Genomic DNA, 24,836 nt, shown 5'->3' with positions numbered 1-24,836 from the left:
CATCAGTCATTCTTCCTCACTGACATGGATCTTTGTCTACCTTTCTCCTGTTACTCAGGACATATTCAGAACTGTAATATCAGTATTTGGGGTCTGTGCTTTTTTCCCCCTAAAGCATTAGCCTTCTTCCTGTGGTTAGATGATCAACACGGTTATTAGTTGCTTTTCTTTTTTTTTCTTTTTCTTTCTTTTTTTAAATTTTAATTTTTTTATTTTTATTTATTCATCTATTTATTTTTGAGACGGCATCTTATTATGTAGCCCTGGCTGGTTTGGAACTCACAAGAACTTCCTGCCTCTGCCTCCTGAGCATTGGGAGTCAAGACATGGCCACATCTCCCAGTCAGGATTTGCTAGCTGGTGTTTTCACAGAACATTCTCTATACTTGGGATACACAAGGTCCTGCTTCCAATCTCTGATTTAATTATATTTTCTTAAAAGAAAAGTTTCCCTGAGGTAGGAAATGCAGATATGTATTCTTGCTAACTGTGTTCACTCATAAATGTATGAAGACACTTTCCGTAATGTCTGCATCTGCAGTATAGGAGATCAGATTGATGCCCTCAGTGACAGTGAGGGCTAGGTTGCTGCCAGGCCCCAGAAGAGGCAGAATACATCTTTTCCTTATAACATAACATCAGTGAGGGTGCATAAAAAGGATACTCTGTTGAGAAAGAAATCTCTCCAAATGCAAAAGACATTTGCTTCAGTAATTCTATATTGAAAGGAAACTTGTTGGCACAAGCCAAGTACGGTGGCTCATGCCTGGAATCCCAGCATCTGGGAGCTGAAGACAGAAGGCTGTCGGGTTCAAGAATACCCTGGCTTATAAAGCGAGGTTGAAAGAGGTCTGGATATTGATTGTATATCAATCTGAATGTACTAGGGACTGTCTACTGACTCTTAAAATAATTCAGACGGTCAATTGTTCTATATTGTGAATTTTAGGGTAAAAACAAAAAATGGGCTCACTAGCAGAACATGTGTTTGGGATACAGAAGGTCATGGTTCAATCTGTAACACCTCAAACAAAACCAAAAAGTTATTTCTTAGTGATGTTAAGTTGTAGAAAAAAGGCATAGTGAGATTACAAGAGCATGCTTTGTATTTCATCATAACATAGCAAAAATAGATAGGTAAAATTGATGCAGAATAATTTTAATATAAGAAAACAAACTAAATAAAGGCAGTATCATTATTACCACAGAATCAGAGTACTTTCTAACTCAGAACAGCATTTCATTTCAAGTATGGAAATGAAAAATCAAATTTAAATGAATAAACTTTCTACATTTTATGCCTATTTTCAAGTTGATTTCTCACTTTCTTCTGTCTGTATAAATTATTTATTTATAAAGTTATTTATGGCTATGGGTGAAAAGTGTGGTCATTGACCTTAGCTAGAGTTTCAAGTGTTATTAAACTATGCCCTTTATCATTTAAGATGAAAATATCTCTGTAAATACAATTTAAGTTCAGATTCTTATGGTTGCTGAAGTCCAGGAAATGATTTATGGCAGCACTCAGAATAAGGCAAAAGAGGGGCTGGAGAGATGACTAAGAGGTTGAGATCACCAGCTGCTCTTTTCAAAGACCTGGGTTTAGATCTCAGCACCCACAAGGTGCACACAACTGCCAGTGGCTTGAATTCTAGTCGACCCAGTGCCCTCTTCTGGCCTCCATGCACAGTAGGAGCTCTTGTGGTGCACATTCATACATCCAGGCACTCGTACACAGAAAATGAAAGAACTGCTTTTTAAAAAGCAATTAGAACAAAAGATAGATTCCCTGGGGAGGGACAGTGAAGGCTCTTCCTGCTTGTTATGCATTGCCATCAGCAGCTCCATTGTCTCTTCACAGCAAGGACTTTTGGTTCCTGGGCTCCTGCTCACACCCTCAGGCTACAGCCAAGAAACTCCAAGTCCTGAGCATTGCCCAGGGGAGACCCAGAGGCCACAGGAAGGGAGAAGAGACAGGGAAGGTAGAAAGGTCCGAGCTTAAAGCCCCTGCCAAGTGAATAGGGAACCCAGTGTTGACAGAACAGGTAGAAGGAAAGAAGCAGAAAATAGTTCAGGCCACACTGTCCCCAAGTGTCACCTAGAATGGGGTCATCCAGGTACGACCTCTGTTCTACCCTGTGTGATGCTCTTCCCTAGCGATGACCAAAGTACCGCAGGAAGAGCTGACTTTGAGGTCCACTGCTGCCTCCTTCTCTCCCTTTGTTGCCCTGTTCTCCTTTCTACCCCTCCAGCATCTCTCCACCTCCTTTTTGTTCTTAGTCCTGACTCTCGTAATCTTTCTCATTCTCTTATTTATCACCGTAAGGCTAGAAACAAGAGGAGGATATAATATCCTTTCTCATCACCGATGTGGATTTTTTTCCTAATGTACATGTGATGTGTGTTCATGTATGTGTGCATGTGTGTACACGTGATTGCCTGATGGAAAATTTCCTTGATTCACTCTCCTTTTCATTCACTGAAACAGGGTATCCCAGTTAAACCCAGAGCTTACTGACTTGGCAAGTCTGGCTAGACAGACCAGACAAAGGGAGTCTCTGCCTTCCCTGTGCTGCTGGAATTACAGATATCCAGCCATACGTATCCAGCATTCACATGGGTCCTGGGAACCCATCTCTAGTCCTCATGTCTGCTCAGAAAGTGCTGGCCACTCCTCGCTCCTGCCCACCAATGTGCATTTGACTTCACCTCTCTTGAGACGATGGCTGAGAGAGTCAACTGGACCTGTATCTCAGAGATGCCAGAACCTCCACTAGGACCATCACTTTGGATGGAATTAAGTTGATTCAACTTAAATGCAGGGTAGCTCAGACCCAGGGTGCCTCTCAGTGGCAGAGCAATTGTCTGGCATGAATAAGACCCCAGGGTCAATCTCTAAGGGGAAAAAAGGAAATTCTTTATGTTTCACCCACAATGCATGCCCTGTATTGTTCCTGCTTCCCAAACAACCCTTGTCTCAATCCACTCTCCCTAGTAGACCTAGTCCTTTCCTGTGGAATTCAGGTTTGCTGAGGCACCTAGATCAGGACCACCCATGGCCTCACTTCCTAAGGAGAAGGTATGGATTCTCTCGAGACCCCCCAAGCTGATGAAGCCCTGTAAAGATGCATCTCTTTATTCAAACTGATGTTTACATTTTTAATTTGCAAAGCTAAATACTTTGCATTTCCCAAACAGCAGAATTTATCCACCATTTATATTGGATCCACACATTTTCTACTATTATGTTGCTAATTTTAAAGTTCTGTAACAACATTCCTTAAAGCTGGTGATACTATATTCAATCCTTCCATTAAAATGAGATGGCATTTACTATATCTCCTTGTGTACGCAGAAATAAAGATTTCTAATTACAAAGGTAAAGTCACTGGTTCACTGCTTTCTCATTCAGTGCCCAGTCCTCAATCTTGTTCCGTCCAGTAGATCAATACACTGTGCTTGAGAGGCCTCCAACTTTAATCCTATTCCAGCCTTACACTGTCCCACAGGCCAGAGTGTCATGTCTCCCACTGAAAGCTGTCCCAAGACACAGGACAGAAACATTCATCACTAGGTTCTCATGCTGTCTTAAGGCACTCTGGTTGCCAATTTCACTAAAAATAGTTCAAAAACCATCTTGAAGAACAGTGATGTTCCCACATCCTGAAGGCCAAGACCCAACTCTAGCACTGAGATGAAGGCATTTATCAATGAAGATTCAACCTTCCCACAGCCACCATTTCAAGGACTAAAGAGCATCTTTATTCTGCACACTTCAATCCCACTATTAGGATTTCATTATTTTTAATGTATGTGTGTATGTGTGTGTGTGTGTTTGCATTTATATATGTTCATGCATGTCCATCTGTCTGTGTGCCTGAGGAGGCCAGAAGAGGGTATAGGATGCTCTGGAGCCTGAGTTATAGTTGGTCATGAGCCACCTGAGTGGGTCCTGGTAACCGGGCTCCAGTCCTCTGAAAGAGTAGCAAGCATCCTTAACTGCTGGACTGTCTCTTCATCCTCAGGGACTTTATTTTGTATAATCTGTGCCATTTGGTATTGTGATTAGAGACTGCTCAGCCTTAGGACGTATCTTGTCCCCTCTGCTTCCCTCTTCAGTCAACTCTTCTGTTGTTCACTTTACCTTGCCCTGGACATGGCCTACCTACACAGGTAACTTTAGGGACTGGGATTTAGCTTGTGCCTAGCATGAGTGAGGCTAAAAGGTTTGCTCACTACTACTAAAAATAACAACAACAAAAACATATCTCGGTTATGTAAGAACTTCATCTCTAATCAGTCTTTCATTTCAAGGTGTCTGCACTGCAGGCATCTCTATACTAAGTCACTATTGATCTAAGGAATGAAAATAATGCAAAGCAAAACAAGAAGTCTAAGACAGGAAGCAGAGTATATAGCATGTTGTAACCTATACAACAGGCAGCAGGATAGAACATACATGTATCTATCTGTTTATCAATGCATTGAATATAGAAGTGTGCATTGAAAGCTCGGAATGCTGGGTGTGAAGGCAGACTCCAGAACTTGGGAAACTGAGGCAGGAGGATTGCCAGCTCCCAACTAGCCTGTTCTATATAGGGAGATGCGAAGTCTCTAATTAATAAGTTAGCACTAGTAATAATTAGCTGTGACGGAGTAGGGTGGGAAGTGGACAGGTAGGAGACACAAGCTTTGATGGGGTGTATGTTTGCATTCCTGTCCTGGAGCTCTGTGAAAATACTGTTTACTCAAACATTTTTTGAAGGAGGAGAAATGATTTAAGCATTATTGTGATTAAAGTTGAGACTTAGGAATGGATTCGTGATTGCCTGGACCCTCTGATTTGCTATAAACTGTGACAGTCTTGGCTGTACTGTGTGGGATATTCTGCTTGGTCCCAGGTGGCCTTCTTAGGGCAGTCTCCTGCCTTTGGAGCCCTCCTTCCTATGCCCACTCTCAGATACTGGTAGACAAGCTGTTCCTCGGCGGCCTCTGCCAAGGAAAACTGTTCATCTTCCCCTCTGCACTGCCAGTGCCTTAAGCGCACTCTGAACCCAGCCTATACTGGACTGTCAGTGAGTTCTCCTGCTAGATCAGGAGACTCCAGCGGCCTCCTATGGTTTCTAGTGATTATGAACTCGGCAGGATATAGAATGGCCCGCGATGCTTGTGAAGGACTCTAGATTAGGTCAGATGAGGTGGGAAGACTCCCCTAAACTGCAGTGTGCCCAGCACCCTCAGTCCCTGCCACCATGACTCCCTGACAAGGCGGACTGTGAGCAAGATAACCCCCTTCCCCTTAAACTACTTCTGTCAGGTGCTTTGTGCCAACAACATGTAAAGTGCGGAACACAGGGTCATGTCAGTCCTGCATTACTGGAAAACAGTCAGTTCACAGTGGAAAGCAATGCTGTCTTGCGGGCAGTATTTCAGTGCCAGGTTGAACCTTGTTTTTGTTTAGGCTCGTACAGATCAAGAAATCTCACTGAATACATGTGTGCACAAATAAGCCATGTGTGGGCCTCAGAAACAGTTCCACCCTTCTCCTCCCCTCTCACGCTGTACAGTGGCCTGGCTCCCTGGGGAAACAGAGCCCAGTGGCCTGGACATCTATATCCCTGTCTCTCAGCCTGATAGCACAGCCTTTCCCTGCACAGGGGCGCTCACCAGAGGCTGTTGCTTTGGTACCTATAGATGGCTTTCAAGCAGTGGGGTTCCCTGTGTTGGTTGTTTTCCTCAAAAACCTAAATCATCTGATCTAGTGGGAGGGGAGGGAGAGGATTGATTATTTATGTCTTGCCAGCTTTCCATTGAAGATGCCAGGGTCACCAGGATGTAACAGGAAAGATCAGTAAAGAATTTGTTTTCTTTCCTTCCCAAGTACATGCTGTCTCTTCCTTTGAAGTAGCTGCTGAGGGTGTCGTTTATTTACATATGTATAAATAAACACATAAATATATGTAAGCCAGTCCATTTCCTGTACTGCCAAGCTAGAAGGCTTTGTCTGTGAGAGGTGGTGGTGTTTACTTTTTTCAACAACGTGGTAACATATTTATCATTTCTCTTCTCAATATTGTATTTTCGTGTGGCCAAAGAAATGTCCAGGTGTAGTGAAATATACAAAACAGAGGCTTGAGGCTCTCCCTACCTTGACAGGAGACTGGTCTATCTTGTGTCCCTTACTATATGACGTGAGCAGTTGGTCCAGCGTGGGCTGTTTTGAGCAGAAAGTTCAAGCAGCACACACAATTCTCTTCTTGTCTGTCCCCAACAGTGTCACCTGTAGTCCAGTGCAGCCTGGAACTTGTTCCATAGCTTGAAGATGACCTTGACAGCTTGTTTTTCCTTAACTAAGAAACCTTGGTTATCCTCTTTCCCGGTCACTCAGCAGGCCCCTTTGTCGTATTCTTCATACATCATACGATGGATAGACTAGCGCAGTTCTTCTGTGTTCTACCTTTTACCTTTTGTCTTGCTTTGGTTTGCCTTGTTTTTGTTAGTTACTTCTATGAGCTAAATTCTCTTAGAAGTGGAATTGCTAAACTAAAAGGTTTTGTGTTTCGGAATTTATTCTCAGACTGGCTATAAAAGGGGATTTCAGCTTACACCCCAGTAGTGAATGTGTCCGTTTTTTCCCTCTTCTACGATATGAGCAATCAATCTTTTTAAATCTTGCCAGTCTGTTGACATTGGCAATTAAATTTGCAATTCTTCAGTTAAATGGGGTTGAAAGTCAGAAACTGTGGCTCACTTTATAATCCTAGCACTTGGGATTATGAGACAGGAGGACTGTCGTGAGTTCCAGGCCAACCTGGGCTGCAGAATAAGACAGTCTCAAATAAGAAAAGTAAATCAATAAAAGGAAAAAGAATGAGATTGCGATTTAAAAAAAATGGTTTTTGATGATTTTATATTTTTGTAACAAATTCTCTTTTCCTATTCTTTCTTTGGGGTTTTACTGGTTTGTTTATATGGAGAGACACTGTGGCAATCCATGATGCTTAGCTCTAACAAGAGTTTTTGTTATTTTCTTTTCTTGAAACCGGTTCTCTCCATGTAGCTATTCCTGGCTGTCCAGGAACTTGCTATTAGACCAGACTAGCCTCACAGATCTGCTTGCCTCTGCTCCTGGAATACTGGGATTAAAAGCATGTGCCACCACATCTAGCCCTGATTTTTAAAAAAAAACTATATGAAATATTTTTGTCTTCCGTGGCATCATTTCCTTCCCCTTCCTCTCCTTCTCTTCCTTGCCCTCTCCCTGCCTCCTCTTTCTCCTCCCCTCTGCATCCTTAGAGGGAAAGAGGCACGGGGCTTGCAGTTACTGGCGTGGAAGCTGAAGAACCACCGTGCCCGTCACTCCACGCATTCTCCCTCTCTTGTTTAAGCTCATTTCTTGCATCCGACACAAAAAGTTTCCAAGACTTAAAACTTGGGGTCTGACAACACTTAAGAGGGGTCTTCTGGAATACCACAGCCAGCTTCAGGGGAGACAGGCCTCCTTTTGGGAACATCGGGTGGTGACTGTCCTGGCCAGCATACCTGCTGTAAGGAATCACCAGTGGTCCAAAACCACAGGGACAATGCAAAGTTCGGCACAGTGGTAATTACTGTTATTGTTCTGACATCCTGAAATGTCAGGCTGAATTCCTACCAGCAAATGCAATATGGGAGAAAATTAAAGCTGTGGTGACATCATGCCTGCAATAAAGAGGCGTCCTGGCCTGTGATGCTCACTTGTTTTCCTGAGGCCACCAAGAGAGGATCCCTCACTTGGAGAGATGGCACTGTTGAGCCTGGTCTTCTTTTGAGTGGATACAGGGTCTCTGCTAATCTCAGCAGAGTATTTATTTTGGCCAGAAGAAGTCCCTCTTTGGGCTAGAGAGCAGAGGCTCCCGTGTGCCCTCACCCGGCTGCATATGTGGCTGGGGCCCTGCTTTCATTCTGCAGCACTTACTCTTCCCTCTTGGAGAAGATCTGAAGAAGGCTCATCCACTCCACCACCTCAATGGGGGGCCGGAATTGCTGTGGCTGTGGCTGTGGCTGTGGCAGGTGTAATGGCTGTGCTAACAATCGTAGCAGGAGTGTGGACTCTCGAAACAGGGGCCTTGACTCCCGGAATAGATGTGAAAATTCCAGAAACAGGTACTATGACCGGGATCTTGAGGTGAGTCCTTACTGAGAGTCTTCTGTAGCCTTGGCTTTCTTGTTTTGTTTACAGTATCTCTTTAAAAGTGTTCAAACGCGAAGCCTGTGAGTGGGAGCCAGCATTTATTCCTGGTGTGGATCGCTAAACGTTTTAGTCTTCCGTCTGTCAGTATCCCGATCAGTTCAACATGCACTCTTCTCTCTCCGCTCCTCTCTTCCCCTTGCCTGGTGTTAATTTTTCTTCTAATTGGCTACAGTTTAGTTAGTGAAGTAAATGCCTTGGAAGCTCATCACTGTGGGATATAGTTCTCTGAGACTCAGCCCTGTCTATGTGAAGCTTTTCAGAACCCTGTGTTGTAAAAATACATATAAAACTTGCTTCCTATTTTCTCTAAAACTGTTTTGCTTTGTGCTGGGTACTAAGTTCTTATTAGAGCTAGATAACAAACCATAAAGATGCTTGAAGGATGAGAGGTGGGGACACAGCACAGTTGGTAGAATACTTGTCCAAAATGCACAAGGCTTTGGGTTCGATCCCTAGCTCTGCATAACCTAGGTGTGTTGGCCATGCCTGTGATCCCAACACTGCACCAGAAACAGGAATTCAAGATCATCTTTGGGTGCATAGTAAGTTTGAGGCCTGCTTGGGATACAGGAGACCCTGTCACAAAGTATACATCAAGGTGGTTTGAGAAGTGGCATTTGAGGAAAGTGGATGATCATTTTCAGATTCTGGTTCTGTGTTTGTAGTGCTGAGGACCAAGTCCAGGCCCTTGTTTGTGTGAGGCAAGAGCTCTACCACTGAGCTATATCTGCTGCCTCTGTTTTCAGCTTCTAATCCACAGCTCAAAACTGCCTTTTGTGTACCACATTTCACCAGCTGTAAGATGGAGAGACGGCTCCGGCTCTCAACCTTGATGGTTTCCCCATTACCCCCACTCTGGGTGTAGAACCTGTACTGTTCTGTAAAATACGGAAGCTGTCACCACCAGCTCGCACTCAGCTTTGATGCGTATTCCCTCTGTTCTCCACCTGTAATAGTACAGATACATTTACTTTGTTCCACGCATGGGAACTTTGAAGCTGTTGGATGGAATGCATAAAATGTGTGTCAGCCTTGTTTTGTAATATACTCTAGGAAAAAGCATGTCCTATAAACTATCCTCTTTCTTTTCCCCTGTCAGAGTACTGATCTAATTAACGAAACAGGTAGTTTATTTAAAAATGTGTGTATGTTTGTATGCATAGACACATAGAGACACTTTTGAAGAACATTGAAGTGTTGAATGACAGTTAAAGCATTTGATGTCGGCCCTTCTCTGACCACATCAGTCAGGGCACCCTTTCAGATGTGTCCTATACTGAGGATGTCGGTCTTAATCACTATTTATCCCTACAACTGTTGGCTTTACTGTTGTGGCCTCTGAGCACCTCTCTCTGTCCCTCTCTCAGTGGATCCTCAAAGTCGGAGAGTCTTAGTTTAAAACACTGCCTAGAGAAAAGCCTAAAGTCGTTATACAGAGATGCATGATCTTTGCTAATTATTAGCTAATTGGCAACTCTCTAGAGATATTTTTTAGTAATTTCCAATCATCAGTTTGAAAGAAAATGTCCAGAAGAACTTGGGAGAAAACTCAAATCTGTGGCTGGAAGACACAACCAGTAACACTAACTTATATGCACAGAGCCTCGGTGACAGCTTATAATTAGGAGAGACCTCTGTGATTGTGGAGTAAGTGCAGGCAAGCAGGGTCATCTCAGTACACAGAGATCCAAGGGAGCAGATGTACTGCTCCCTACAGTGATCCTACTGAGATCCCTGAGCACCAAGGAAGTAAATTTGCTTAACTTTAGAGTGAGAGAGGTGGAGGAATTTAGGTCCCTGGCATTACAACATCCACTTTAAAATATCTCCCTGTTGATGATGTTGCCACTCCAATCAGAGCCCTCAGATTTTCTGATAACCTTTGCCTAAAATAATTTTCAAACTAAGAAAAGCATGCTTCCTTCAAGAGTTAACTTCTAGGCCAGGAGTGGCGGCACACACCTCTAATACCAGCCCTTGGGAGTTAGAGGCAGGAGGATCTCTGTGTGTTCCAGTCCAGCCTGGTCAACATAGGGAGCTCCAGGACAGCCAAACAAAAAAGCAAACAAATGTTAACTTCTAGCCAGGACTGGGGGCACAGGCCTGTAATCCCAGATAACTGATAAACTGAAGCAGGAGGTTCAGAAATTCGAGTATTGTCTGGGCTACAGAATGAGTTCAAGCCCAGCCTCCTCAACCCTGTGTCTAAATGAATAAGTGAACAGGCTGGGGCTGTCGTTCCAGCACTTACCCAGCATTGACACGACCCTCAATGTCCAGTTCAGTCCTCATGGGAAAAGAAAAAGCTCTACGAATTTGGGAGTAAGATAAAAATGTTTCACCATAATGTACATGTTAATGAAAAATATTGAATGCTTAAATACTTTACGAAGACACAATATACATAGTAAGCTAAAAGAGAAACTTTTCAGGGAACCATCATCCAGTTTTTGTTTTATTTTCAAACTGTGATAATCCAAATATGTATTTATCTTTCAATTCTGATCAAGCACTACCTTACATATAAAAGTTCTCCGGGTTTCTGGAGTCTTCTCTGACATTGCTCGTGTTCTCATGGAATTTTGTAACATTCTAGTCATTTCTCCATATTGAGAAATGGTGTCTCTTTCCAGTAGGAAATGACTTCTTCAGAGCAGAAAACTTACATCTTTTAAAAAATAAAGTGTATTATTATTTCTGCATGATGTGTGTGTGCACACACATGCTATAGCACGTCAGAGGACAACTTTGTGGATCGGTCCTCTCCTTCTGTCTTCAGGGGATCAAATGTGGTCACCAGGCTTACACGGCAAGAGCCTTTACTCACTGGGCCGTCTCCTTGGGAATAAAGCATCAAATGCCGCTGAAGGCCAGAGCCCACCAGCTTTGGCTTCTGAAAATGAGTGTCTAGGAACTGGAAAAGATGGTGCTCTGTGGTGGGTCCCTCGGCATCATGTGGTAGTGCTTCCCAGGCTCCGGGAGGAAAGGGAAGTTGGCTAGGAGAGGAACTTGGGCTTGTCTGCTTCAGGCCACATCTTCAAAGCTCAGAGGACACCTGTCACCACCACCACCACTTTGTGTCTGTTGTTGACATTTGGCTGGATCTGTGCAGATTTCTTCTTAATAAAACATTGAGGTGCTGGAAAAACTCTTAGAAATGACTAGAATAGATTATACATAATCTTCTGCCTCTAGTATCAGATTTTATGAACTAGTTTTATTAATTCACCTTATTCTCATATTACTTTTTAAAAAAAGAAACAGATTTGGGGCTGACAAGATGGCTTACCAGGTAAAGGTGCTTGCTGCTGGGTCTGGCAACCTGAGTTTGTTCCTTAGAATCCACATGGTGGGAGGAGAGAACTGACTCCTACAAATTGTATGCTCTGGAAAGGAAGAGAGAGAGAGAGAGACAGAGAGAGAGACAGAGAGAGAGACAGAGACAGAGAGAGAGAGAGAGAGAGAGAGAGAGAGAGAGAAAAGACATTTTGTCACGCTGATACCATTAACTTCCTATACCCCCATATCTATACAGATCTTCTTGCTCGGGTATTGCATACTCTTCTTATCTATTATTTCTTATAAATATTGTTTACGTTCAAGGATGCTTCCTGTCCCTACTGGATTTCTGGTGGTGGTGGTGGTTTGTAATAGCACTCTTCAGTTTAATTGTTTTTGCATTCTATTTTTATCTGTGCATCAGTGATCTTAACTGTTTAGATACATCCCTTCTTCCCAGTCATTCGTAAAGCCACCAATTGGAATGATAATTGAGTTGCAATTACTAGGAGAGGGCCATTGACTAAGTTGGTACTTTGACCTCAGGTTGCTAGACACTCTTGCAATGAGAGATCTTCTATACCTTAATATTTTCTAAAACATGATCTTTGAAACAGCAACTTCTGTCAAGGGTGTGAGTAAATGTGCAGTAGTTATTACCCCAAGTAGAAAACGGAGCCGTACGTAATTTCAGAGCGTGAGCAGTAATGAGGGGGTTGGGTGGACAGAGAAGAACCACCAGAAGGAATGAAATGAAGGAAGGGATTACTGTCACCATGCGCTCAGCATTCACCCAAAGCCTACTAAGATGCCTGTAGGCAGAGTTTTTCACCAGGACTGCCGGCCCCCCAATAAACTCACAGAGGCTTAATACTGATTATAAATGGTTGGCCAATAGATTAGACATGTTGCTAACTAGCTCTTACAACTTAAATTAACTCATATTTCTTATCTACGCTCTGCCGCGTGACGATACCTTTTTTCAGCATGGCATGTTCATTTTGTTTCTTCCTGAGTCTCTGGGTAACTTCACTCTCCTTCTTCCCTGAGCTCTGTTTTTGTCTGCAACCTCTGCCTGCCCAGCTATTGGCCAGTCGGCTCTCTATTAACCAATGAGACAGAGGTTCTAGCCATTCTGCAGGCTTTTGTTATTGTTTTTATTTGTTTGTCTTGGATTTTGTTTCATATTTCTTTTGAGATAGACTCTCACTGGGTAGTCCTGGCTGGCCTAGAGCTTTCTATACAGACCAGGCTTGCTTTAAACTCAAAAGGATCCCTGCTTGCTTCTGCCTTCCAAGTACTAGGATTAAAGGTGTGTGCCACCATACCTGGCTCTTTTTTCATTTTAATTATGTGTGTATGTCTGTGTGGGGATATGTGCACATGAATGCAGGTAGCTGGAGTTCTAGGTGGTTGTGAATCCTGCACGGATGCCGGGAACTAAACTAGGTCCCCTGCAAGAGCAATAAGTACTTTGAATCACTGAGCCATCCCTCCAGTCCCTTTTGTTTTTACAGTTTTACTGTTAACATTCTGCCATGTCTTATCCTTTGTTCCTTTCTTGGCGTGTGTGCTATTTACTATTCATTTAATGCTTGATGGGGCTATCTTCTTGTAACAAAAAGGAAGGGTGAGAGAAAATATGAAGAATTATCTACATTAGTAGTGCTTAGCCTAAACCAAGACTAAAAGAAATGGCAGACTAGTGTTTTAAATTTAAAACTAAGATAGTCTGTATTAGTTATATTTAACACTACCTTGTTCTGTTGCATTTAGGAAAGGCATCAGGACAAAGGTGCTGGTTGAATGTAGGAAATAACAAGCTGGCCCAAGGAGAAAGGAAAGGGCACAGAAAGGAACCTGAATAGAAGCTCTTTCCCCCCATAGGTATTGGGTGGGGGTCCATTTATTAAATGCAGACATAGAAATTGTTGTGAGATCTTAAGCAAAGATAAATATGTTATGATAGATGAAATATGGAAAAAAGTGACATTGGTCCTCTTTTCCAATGTTGTGCACAGGAGATAAAAAAGCCTTGAAAGCAGTTGGGGAGGGACTCTCAGGAACTGCTCATGTGGGTTTGAACAGTGGCAGAGGCAGTTGAGTGGGATAAAGTGAAAACTCTGAATGCAAATCCCTTGTATCATGTGATAAAAAGTGGACAGACACAATTTTAAACATTTTGATTGAGAGACTAGAGACATGCCCCTGGTGACACACTTGTGTCTTCGGACGGGAACTGGTTCATGTGGGAATCTATCTGTTCACTTAAGAGAATGCTGAGCTTGAAGTAGACACTTGAAAACTAGTTAGAGAGATTTGGGATATTTTCATAACAAGTGAAAAGCTAAAGGTTTTTCTGTCATTAATTTATTAAAGTTTGTAAATTTGCGCCAGAATTCACTTGTCAGCAACATCTAACCAGGATAGATATGAAGCACTGTGTCTTTAATTATCTCACTTGCGTAAATAGCATGTATTTTGTCATCAAACTGTGCCTTTGTCATGCTATCCACAGAGGTCATCTTCCCCAAATCTGAAGATTCTTCGAAACATTTCTGTATCCAGTAACTTTTCACGCAGGATTGAAAGCTTGCAGCAACCTCAGAGAAAGCACCAGTAAGGGGTCTTACAGAATCATGGAACTAGAGGTCGTCTCTTAGAACTAAATAAATGGTCATAGCCTTCAAAAGAATGATTAAATTCCAAACAGAAACAAGTAGAAAAATGTAAAAAAAAAAAAAAAAAAAAAAAAAAAAAAAAAGAAAGAAAGAAAGAAATTCAAAGACTAGTGAACTCCTAGAGTTCTTAAAGATTGTGGGAGCAGGAACAGGTGGTCATGCTACTCCAAACTTACTCCTCATCTTCCACCCCAGGAGAAAACCCTTTGGAAACAGAAATATTTTAGAAGAACCTTCCGATTTGGGGAAGATAGTCTATGTGCAAAGCATAATACATCAATAGTTTTGATGACAAACTATATGCTATTTACTCAAGTGAGACAATTAAAGACACATTTTTGGAATCAGGGCCTGAGGTTTGTCTTCAGACTGACAGTGAAGTCAAGAATGGGGTGGGGAGTGGCTGTCAGGGGGGTCACACACACAGTTGGGGGAGGCTCTTGAGTAAGATGGGACAAACCAGGCAGCTTCAGAAGCTAAGAAGTGCACAAAGGAAGTGGATCAGAACTAAAATGACTTCAGAATGAGGGAGGTGCAGGTTACCGGAGATCGGGGTCCTGAGCCTGATGGCCCATCATTCTGTAGAGTAAAAACCACTAGTCAGTTAAGAACATGGCAGTGACATGCATGAAGTAGTTCATGCTGGAGTTCATTTTCTTTCTAGAGAAAGGGGAAAATTGGTGTTGGAAGAGTGTGATTTGTCAATAACCACCTGATAACCACTGGCAGGCATAGTTGGAGGTAACAGGACACTGATGGCTGCAGAAGGGCCAGGACGAAGGGAGTGTCAGAGGGTCATTGTCTAGACTCAGAAGGGGCTGTTTGACCATGACTTCCGTGTTATTCAATAAGATGGAAAAGTTCCAAGCCACAAAAAGTGGGGTCCTTTCACTCTCCCAGCAGACACGTAGATGTGGCCTATGAAATGAGGCATACCATGTAATCCTTGTTGTTGGGTTGCCCCAAAATAAGTCAGTAGCTAAGCCAGGTCTAAGACTGACTGTGGCAGCAATCTGGTCCCTTCCTTTTGTCCTCTTCTCACTGATCTTTCTGTACAGGGGAGCTGGAACCATTTTGTTGTGTGTCAATCACGTCCCATCATTCTCCTGCTTGGGTCCCAGGTGCTCCTATACTAAGAAGAGAACCCGCTGTCTTCCTGCAGGTTCTCCATTCGTTGTGACACAGTGTGTGCCCCCGCCTCCCTCGCTGCTCATCTTCTACCACTCCTCACCCCTTATCCTTCCTGAACTCTTCCTTACTGGGAGAATAATATAGCAACCCGTTTGCTTGGCCTAGAACACACCTTGGGGCGTCTTCAGGGACTGATTGCCACTCACCTGTCATATTTCCTTTAAATGGTACCTCTGCAGGAAGGCCACTCCGCCACCTCAGTCTATAGGAATTGTCCACAGAGTACAAATCAGTGTGACATTTTCCTGTTTGTTTTTGTCTGTCTTCCGCGTCTTGCAACATAAACCAGGAAGCAGAGATTTCTGACTCTTGCTCACAGCTGTCCCCATTTTTAGCATCGTGTCTGGCACACACAGAGGGTGCAGTAAAGTCTTCCGACTGAGGGAAAACATATTCTGTTTCTTTTATTTCAGTTTGATTTGCTTAACTATTTTATTTCCCAAGGACCTCTTAACACTTAGCAGGCATTAGGAGTTTGTTAGCTTTCAAGCAGGGTTTGGCTTGTTCACCTTGGTTTGATGTAGTATTATAGGACTCTGCTGGCTCTCCAGAGCAGGGCGGTAGTTGCTGGTACTAACCATCCTGTGAGGCTTCTTAGTCAGTTAAGTCCAAAACCTGTTTTGTTCCCTTCTTATCAACTGCCCCCCAATTAAGAGCATTAAAACATTTAAAAATCTCCCCTCATAGATATCTTACTTAGCAGAAAGCCATTTTGGGTTAGGAAGCAGTTTTGTAACCAACAGTTTTGGCGGCTCTGCTTGCAAGTCCACGTTCTGGCTGTCACCTCTGTTGGGATGCTTCTGAGTGCTCAGACTGCCAGACTGAGTCCCTTCTGCTTGGGGACGTTTCCTGCTAGTCCTCTCCCCAGTGACAAAAGAATAAAATAAAATAAAATAAAATAAAATACACCTCAGCCCTCCTCGCCTTTAATCCCAACACTTGGGAGGCAGAGGCAGGCGGATCTCTGTGAGTTCGAGGCCAGCCTGGTCTACAAGAGCTAGTTCCAGGACAGGCTCCAAAGCTACAGAGAAACCCTGTCTCGAAAAACAAAACAAAACAGAAAGCTACAATACTCCTCTCCCCGGTGAGTTCAGTAGCAGCAGGTAAACATGGCACAGTGATACACTCAGAAGAACTAAAATACCAGCATGCCCTTCCCTCACGGGGACCCACTGAGAAACAGAAATAAAACACCGGTGCTTCACGAAGATGAGCGCAGAGCAGGAACCCAAAGGGCGGTATGTAATCATTCGCTGAAGTGAGTGTAGATACATTCAGACCACCCTCCTTCCTGTGACTGAGGCAGCTGTGCTGGGCTCTAACACTGTATAATTAATACATGCCATTCCTCAGGGCCATGCTGCCTGCTGGTGCCACGAAGCCTGCTTACAATTAGCAACATACCATCATTAATTAGTCCATACTCGAACCCCTGAGCTGGGTATCATTATTTCTGCTTTGCAAACAAGGAAAAACAAAGGTGCCAGGGCCCAGGCTCTGAGTATCGTATCGCTGGGCTTAATAAAGAATCTTGGAATTCCTCATTCTAAATGGATTTCCTGCACTAGGGAGTTTATCTGTATTACTGCGGAAGACTGCCCAGTGGGAATAGCTCCAAAACAAGTTAGACTTGCAACCTATTCCAACTCCAATCTTGTGGGCTTCTGCGTGAAAGGAGACTGCTTACTGCGTGGCATGGTGGGAACTGGAGAGGAGGGACCGTGGCAGGAGAAGAGGGGCTGGCTTGCCTCAGTGAAGAGCAGGGACATGCTGTGACTTTTGGTCTTTAGAGAGATGTTGCCTGAGCTGAGCATTTTGAGAATGTCACTTATGTCTGGAGAACATGTTATTCTTTGCAGAGGGACTGAACGAGCAATTTGGCATTCCTCTCCAGAGCGTTTCTGTAAATTCTATAAGTTCAGAACAGACAAGTCTGGTTCTAGAAGCCCTTCAGCTCAAGGGGGTTTGCCGGAGGAGATGCGGCAGAACATGCCTGGGAAGAGTGCTCACATGTGCGCTGAAGCGTGGGACTTTGCCCGTGTTTCATGGTGGCTGCCCCGACTGCTGGAAGGGAAAGATACCTAGTTTCTGCTAATCACGTTTCCACAGGATCCTGTCTATTTTAGTCTTCTGTATAAATTATTCAAATAATTCCAGAAGCTGCTGTGCACCCAGTAGGTGATGTGGTGCCTGGGAGTTGATTTCTGGAACATCTCGCACCACAAGGGTCCTGAGAGTTCAGGTTTTTAGCTGCCTGTCACTTCCCAAATCAGCTACACACTAACAAACAGGTAATAAGTAGGCTGTGAGTCAGCATGGAAAGGCAGTTGCTGCTGTCCGTTCTCCAAGTTCCCCAACCCCAGGCAAGTGGTGCTTCAGCCCTGTTGAGTACTCTTTGTGCCAGGCATTTAAGGAAAAATAAGTTTTGTTTATTTGCATGCCATAGACAGAAAGGAAAAGATGGATTCTCACACACCCTTCTCTTTATCTTTAGTCTGAATTAGGGAGAGAAGTTTCACATTGAAGCATTTCTTTGAACAAGTTCAGCTGACCAGTAGGACATCCAGTGGTTCAAATACATTTTTAAGCAATGCATACTATCCCTCTTAAATCTTATTTATTAATATGGCTTTAGATTTTTTTGTTTTGCAAAGGGAGAAAAATATTACAGTAGTCAAGGAAACTTTTTGCAGACATAATCCACATTATATTTTTAATCAGAAGCAGAATTTGGAAACAGTGGAGTGTTTGTTTGTTTGTTTTAATCGTTCTTTTGAGACAAAGTCTCATTGTGCAGTCCAGGCTAGCTGGAACTCTTCAGTCTTTCTTTGTTGGAGCCTCTGCAGTTCTGGGATTATAGGCACGAGCCACCATGCCTGGCTTGGGACAGGTTGTCTTCCCTGTAAAACTGTCCCTCCACAGAGTTATACAATAAGAATTGATTTTGTTGATTTTTTTTCTTTTCAAATTAAATCTGAGATTCTCATGAGCTCTAAATGCACAGTTTCATGGATGTATAAATTACATAGGTGCTTTAGGAGACTTGGGTAGCCAAGGTGAAGCTGTAATGTGAGAAGGCTCAGAGCTCGGGAAGTGGACTCTTTTAAACAGCGAAGTTTTCTAGATGGCTTATTTGGGAGATTGTAGGTTTAAAATGCCAGCATTTTTGTTATTGTTTTGAATACAAACTACTTAGCTTTCAATACTTATTTTTCTTTTAAAAAGAACATACTAAACATTTTTTAGATTTTACTCTATAATGCACAATTATTTGGATAAGAGCAATTGCATAGAAATACAGACATGTTCCCACAGATTATTGAGCTAGCGATTCGTGTGTGTGTGCGCGCGCATGGGCGCGTGTGCAAGCCTGAATGCTCGCTATGGAGTGAACTTGCAGCTCTGTGCATGCTGAGCACACATCTTCCCTACCTCTGAGCCGCACTCTTAGCCTTGAAGTGTGTGTTCTATCTGCTTTTATAGCAAATTATCACTTGTCTATTTCTTTCATTAGTTTTTTTTATAGAAGTTTCCTTTTGTTACCTGTCATTTCTTACTTTTGTCAGTGTGTACCTTTCCAGGTTTTGATGTTTAATTAGTTATTTGCTTGAAAATTAGCTCACGGTGCTCCCTGGAGTCAGGAGGGTCAGAGTTGCCCTCCAAAACTCTGACACTATTTTTGTGTGTACATTTCTCTCTTTGTGTACACTTATGTCCATGTCTGTGTGTAGGAGCCGGAAGTCGATACTGACATCAGAGTCTTCCTCATTCAAGTTTCACCTTATGTCCTGACTGAACCTTGGTTGGATAGACTGGCTGTCCAACAAGCCCCAAGGTCAGTCTGTGTCCACCTCCCCAGTAATGGAGTTTTAGGCACCTCTCCCCATACCTGGCTTTTTATGTTGGTCCTGGGGAGCTAAGCTCGGGTCCTCTAGCTTGCATGGCAAGCTCTTTACCGTCTGAGCCATCACACCAGTGCCCCCTGCCCTCGTCTTATTAATATTCATTTTTTGTACAGAAACTTCAAAGCACCCACAAAAATAGAGATAATAAAATAATGAACATCAGGCCACTGAACAAGCATGGGCCTTGGCTTATTGTCACCAGTGGGGCCACCGGTGTGGGCCACCACACCAATACCATGTGTTAGCAACAGAAAATGAACCAAGGGGTGAATAGTTATTCTTGACCGTCAACTTGACTACATCTAGAATTAACTAAAACTGAAGTGCCTGGGTGTAGCTGTGCGTGATTTTATTTTCTTAATTAAATCCTGTGAACTGGGAAGTCCCACTTTAAACCTGGGTCTTCTGAGGTGGGGAGAGCCATCTTAAACCATATCTTTGGGGTGAGAAGGTTCTTCTTTAACCTGGACCTCACCTTCTGCTGGCAGCCTATGTAAAGGGCATGAAAGAAGGAAGCTTTACCTGCTTGCTCTCCCTGGAAAATCCTTTCCTTTGCTGGCATTGGAGCCTACTTCTTTGAGATTCCAGTGTATCCTGAAGACCAGTTGAGGCATCCAGCCTCATGGACTGTACAACTCTGGATGCTTGGGCCTTCCATTGGTAGACAGCCATTTTTGGAGTAGCTAGACAACAGCCTGTCTGCCATTCTAATAAATTTCCTTTATATATACATTTATAAATTTCCTTCCTATATACATACATAGAATATATATATATTAATATATATATATAATATATATATATATATATTTCATTCTATCAGTTCTGTTCCTCTAGAGAATCCCAACTACAGTGTGTATAGGAAAACTCTGAACTAGGTTGTCGGTTTTCCAATAAATATAGAATTGGTTTAAGTAAGCCGGGCGGTGGTGGCGCACGCCTTTAATCCCAGCACTCGGGAGGCAGAGGCAGGCGGATCTCTGTGAGTTCGAGACCAGCCTGGTCTACAAGAGCTAGCTCCAGGACAGGCTCCAAAACCACAGAGAAACCTTGTCTCGAAAAACCAAAAAAAAAAAAAGAATTGGTTTAAGTATTAAAGTCCCTCAAACTAAAAGAAGTCCAGTCCTAGCTATAGAGTTATTTTCCCCCATAAATATGTCAGTATTTAACTCTAGACAAGATTCTGTCAAAAAACAAAAAAAAACATAACCACAATACTGTTTTCACATTAATGAAGGCATTGGTAGTGACTTCACATTAGCAAGCATACTGCCATAGTTCTAATCACTGCAGTCCTCTAATGTATTTTACATGTGATTTGAGTTCCTGTGCTGCAGCTTGGTCAGTGTGTCTCCTAGGTCTCTTTTAGCCTGTGACAGCTCCTCCTTTCTCTTTTCTTCCTGCCACCTTTTTACATTAATTAATTAGAGACAAGGGTCTCAGTGTGTAGCCCTGGCTGGCCTCAAACTCACTGTGTAGCCCAGGCTGGCCTCAAACTCACAGAGATCCACCTATCCTGCCTCCTGCGTGCTGGGATTAAAGACGTGTGCTGCCACAGAAGCTGTGCCACTTCTTTTTCCTGTGAGATGTCCCACATCCTCGGTTCCTCTGGTTTTGTCCTAATGGTGTCACTGAACTTTCCCTCTATACCCAGTATTCTCTGGCAAATAGTAAACTCGCATGCAACCTTGATTCAGGTATTTGGGGAAGGATAGTTCACAGATGGCCCTTTGTATCATGAAACATGTAACAGTTTCTCATCTTTTTAGTATGAAGATTGATATGGTCCTCTGGACGCCTCCCTTTCAAAGCCCTTACCAGATAGTAGTACAGCCATTGATGACTGTTACTTAGGTCCATCTCTTTATCCGGCCACATTTATTGGCTGGGACTTTTCTATTGGAAGAACTTTCCCGCATCACATATTTTGCTACCTAAAAGGGCACATGAAAAAAACAGAACAAATGCTTGATTTAACTCCCTTATTTTCCAGTTTCTGGAGTAATGAGACCTCCAGAGATATGGCCTTCATTTTCTCATTGTCTATGCTGTACTTGCGACTATGCAAGAATCATATAAATGAACAGATAATATCAGAAAACAACAACTAGAAGCTGTGGGTTTCTTAGGTGTATGAGTCACTGGTACTTTTTAAGTGGACATTTGGGGCTGGGAAGGTGTCTCTGTAGGTGGACTACATGCTGTGAAAGCATGAGAACCCGAGTTTGATCCCCAGTACCTGTGCAAATGCTGGGTGTGGTGGCAGACACCTGTAACCCCAGCACTGGGTAAAGGGTGCTGGCCAGGCAGATAGATTATTTCTGGAGCCAGTCAACCTAGCCTACTGATGATCTACATGTTCAGTAAGAGGTCCTGTTTCCAAAAATGATTGAGGGAGACAAATGACATTAACCTCTGGCCTCTAAATGCGTGCACAAACATGTTCACTCACAGTCTCATGAACACATACTCACATATGACACACAACACCCACGACCCTTCACTTGCACCCACACACAGACACCACACCAAATAAATAAATGTTTAACACAAAGAGAGAACACTTGTAATAGTATAAAGAAACCGGTTTTGAAAGAAAGAGAGAAGTGGCTGGCAGAAGAAGACACTTTGAGCAAGGGGTGAACATTCCCTGACACCTTCACTGGCTGTCTTCATGCACGAGCGAGAGAGAAGAAAGAAAGAGCTAAAAAAAAAAAAGGTGACAGGCACAGTACAGTGAGTCATAAAAAGAGAGCAACCAAGAGCAGGCAAGACACATGCACTGTGGCAACATGGACTCCCGCAATGCCAACTGCTGGCGTTGACTTCTGTGGTGCCATTTCTCGCCTAGATTCTCTTGTCTACTTAAATACTAACCTAAGGATGAATCTTCTTTCTCAATTGTTGTTCTTTCACTTCTATGAGACACTTTTCAAGATGTGTGATTTCAAAACACTTTGGTCTGTTTTCACCCCCTGCACGAACTGTGCAATAGCTTGTCCTGTGTATGCACTCAGCTAAACATGGGTTTCCTTATCCACTGAAGGATATGGCGCATGGGTATGTCTTTATCAGAGGAGCATTGCTTGCTTAGAAAGAACGAAGATGAAGATTACACCTGCCAAACTACATGGTGACTCAGAGGCTGACTTGCAGTAGGGCTGAAGAAAACAAACGTGACTGCCATGAAATAAGTTTGTGGTCACCTGAAAAATTGATGTCAAAACCTCTGAGTTCAGATTGTCAGCAGCTAAGCTCTTACATCTTTTGCCGGCAAGCTCTTACTTCTTTTTGTGGTACTGGAAGTGGAACCGTGGGTTTGCATCTGCTAGGCAAGGTGCTACCACTGGGTTATGCCCTCAACCCAGGGCTGGGTTGTTTAATGGAAGCCATGGTACTGTAAATGTGTCAGCAGTCTGCAGTCTGCCAGGAATCACTGTAGTGTGCTTAACAACGTACAAACTTTCGTAATTATACAGTCTTTCCCTTTTTATGTGCTGTCATATTTAAGAAGATTACAAACACCCTCAAACGTTTAACTGGTCTTTAAAGTCCCAACGCTTTTACTTTTTATTTAGCATTTTATTGTGGCTGCTTTGAAGACAAGGTCTTACTATATAGCCCAGGCATTACAGACAAGCACCTCTCTGCCTGACTTCGTCACTTCTTAACATAAATTCAAAGTTTCAGCTGCATTCAGACAATAAATGAACGCAGGTGTGGTGGTCCATAGGATATTGAGTTTGAGATCAGCCTGGGCTTAATAAAACCCTGACTCACGACAACAATAAAACAACAACAAGAGAATAGGAATAGATTTGGAAGGCTTGAGAGGTGAGTCGGCGGCTAAGAGCATGGCTGCTCTTGCAGAAGACCCATGTTCTGTTTCCAGCATCCACGCTAAGGGCTCACAACCACCTGTAGCTCTAGCTCCTAGGGAACCCAATGCCTTCTTGGCACCAATACACTTGAAGCACACCCATGTCTCACATGCATGCATGCAGACAAAACACTCATCTGTATAAAATAAATCCAAACTTTAAAAAAGGAAATTAAATAGATTTTGTGTCATCCTCGGGTGGGAGGAAGAGTGGCTATGACTGCAAGGCCTACCTGGACCTCTTCTCCGTCCCCTGAGAGTAGACCCTCAGCTGGACGGTCTTCCCAGAGAAGGCTGTGTCCAGGGTCTCTACTCAGAGCTTGCACGTGCAAGTTGAGCGTTCCTTGGGCAGGTGTGGAAAGCCTCTCGTACATAACATGGAGGCAGGCAGGGGAAGAGAAGAAACACTGAAGGTATATTTTTTGAAGGCAAAAGAACAGAACACTTGGACCATGAAAGAGGACAAGACTGTGGGAAGGGCTAGGAGAGGAGTCAGGGGTCTCAGGGTGAGGGAGATGAAGGAGGAAAAGGGTCTACTCAAGCACACTGTACAAAGAACCCTAGTGATACCGAGTAACTTAACTTCTAAGCTAATTTAAAACATAGAAAAGAAATTGAGACATTTGACAGTTTTTCATCTTGACTCACAACTTTAAAATACGTAAGCATGTGGTGTAGAACTTTCCATTTAGTGTCTTGTTCTTTCTTTTTTGAAATTAATGTTTGGACAAATTTGAACAGTTTTAAAAATATTTTAATACATATTAATTGTATGTGATGGGTTTCACTATAATATTTTCATACTTATATTTTGATATATTTTTCCCATTACTCTCTCTTTTCTCCTCCCACCCCCACTGGTCCCCCATCCTCTCAATAGCTAATCAGATAGTCAAATCTGGATTTTTTTAAATGTGTGTGTGCGTGTGTGTGTATGTGCACGCACGCACGTACGCACGATGCATTAGTACACACATGCCACAGTTACAAATGGAATCAGAGGATAACAGCTTTCACCAGTCATATGAGGGATCCAGCCCAGGCCATAGGCTTGCCTGGTAAGTGGTGTCACCCTCAGCCACCATCTCCCTTGCCAGAGTCCAAGAAGTGTGCCGTTCTGTTCCAAATACTGAGGATCTACAGGTTATATTTGACTTTCATCATGAATCTAGGTACAGGCTATTCCTAAATGTACATCCCATCAACTTGTTGAATTTTAGAATGCTCTCACAAGAACAGCCCTGCAAGGAGAACTGGGGTGGAGTGGAGAGCTAGTCAGAGACCTGAGCTTTCTTTCCATCTCTATGTGTTTGAGGCATAAGGTTGGAAATGGTTTTGCTGCAAAAGTGTTCCCTGCCCTAGCAAAATCTGTAAACTGAATGGGAAGGTAGACAAAATGCACGTGGGAAAAGAACTTAAAAAAAAAAAAAAAAAAAAAAAAACAGCGACTGTGAAAGGCGTGTTTCCAGCAGCCAATGCTTCAAGAGGCAGATTTCTGTTGACTTGGGTTGTCCGGAGGCCTCCGGGCTGGGCTCTGCCATGTGAATCAGAGCTGGGTTGGCACAGGCAAGTGAGGTGGCATTTTGGAAGGGAAAAGTCCACAAGCAGAGATAGGGAGACAGACAAGCACAGCCTGTGGTTAGGGCATTGAGAACGATCATCCCAGT

The 24,836-nt window shown here is 43.2% G+C and overlaps 1 protein-coding gene across 1 annotated transcript in view; it reads left to right on the top strand.

The window, feature by feature from the left end:
• Window positions 1–24,836, top strand: part of Crybg1 (crystallin beta-gamma domain containing 1) — a 195,187-nt gene that overhangs the window by 78,493 nt on the left and 91,858 nt on the right. The window lies entirely within an intron of this gene.

The sequence above is a fragment of the Chionomys nivalis genome, chromosome 2 (assembly GCF_950005125.1).
Source record: "Chionomys nivalis chromosome 2, mChiNiv1.1, whole genome shotgun sequence".
NCBI lineage: Eukaryota > Metazoa > Chordata > Mammalia > Rodentia > Cricetidae > Chionomys > Chionomys nivalis.
Note: the sequence above shows the minus strand (reverse complement) of the source record. Positions and strands in the feature narration are given on the sequence as shown.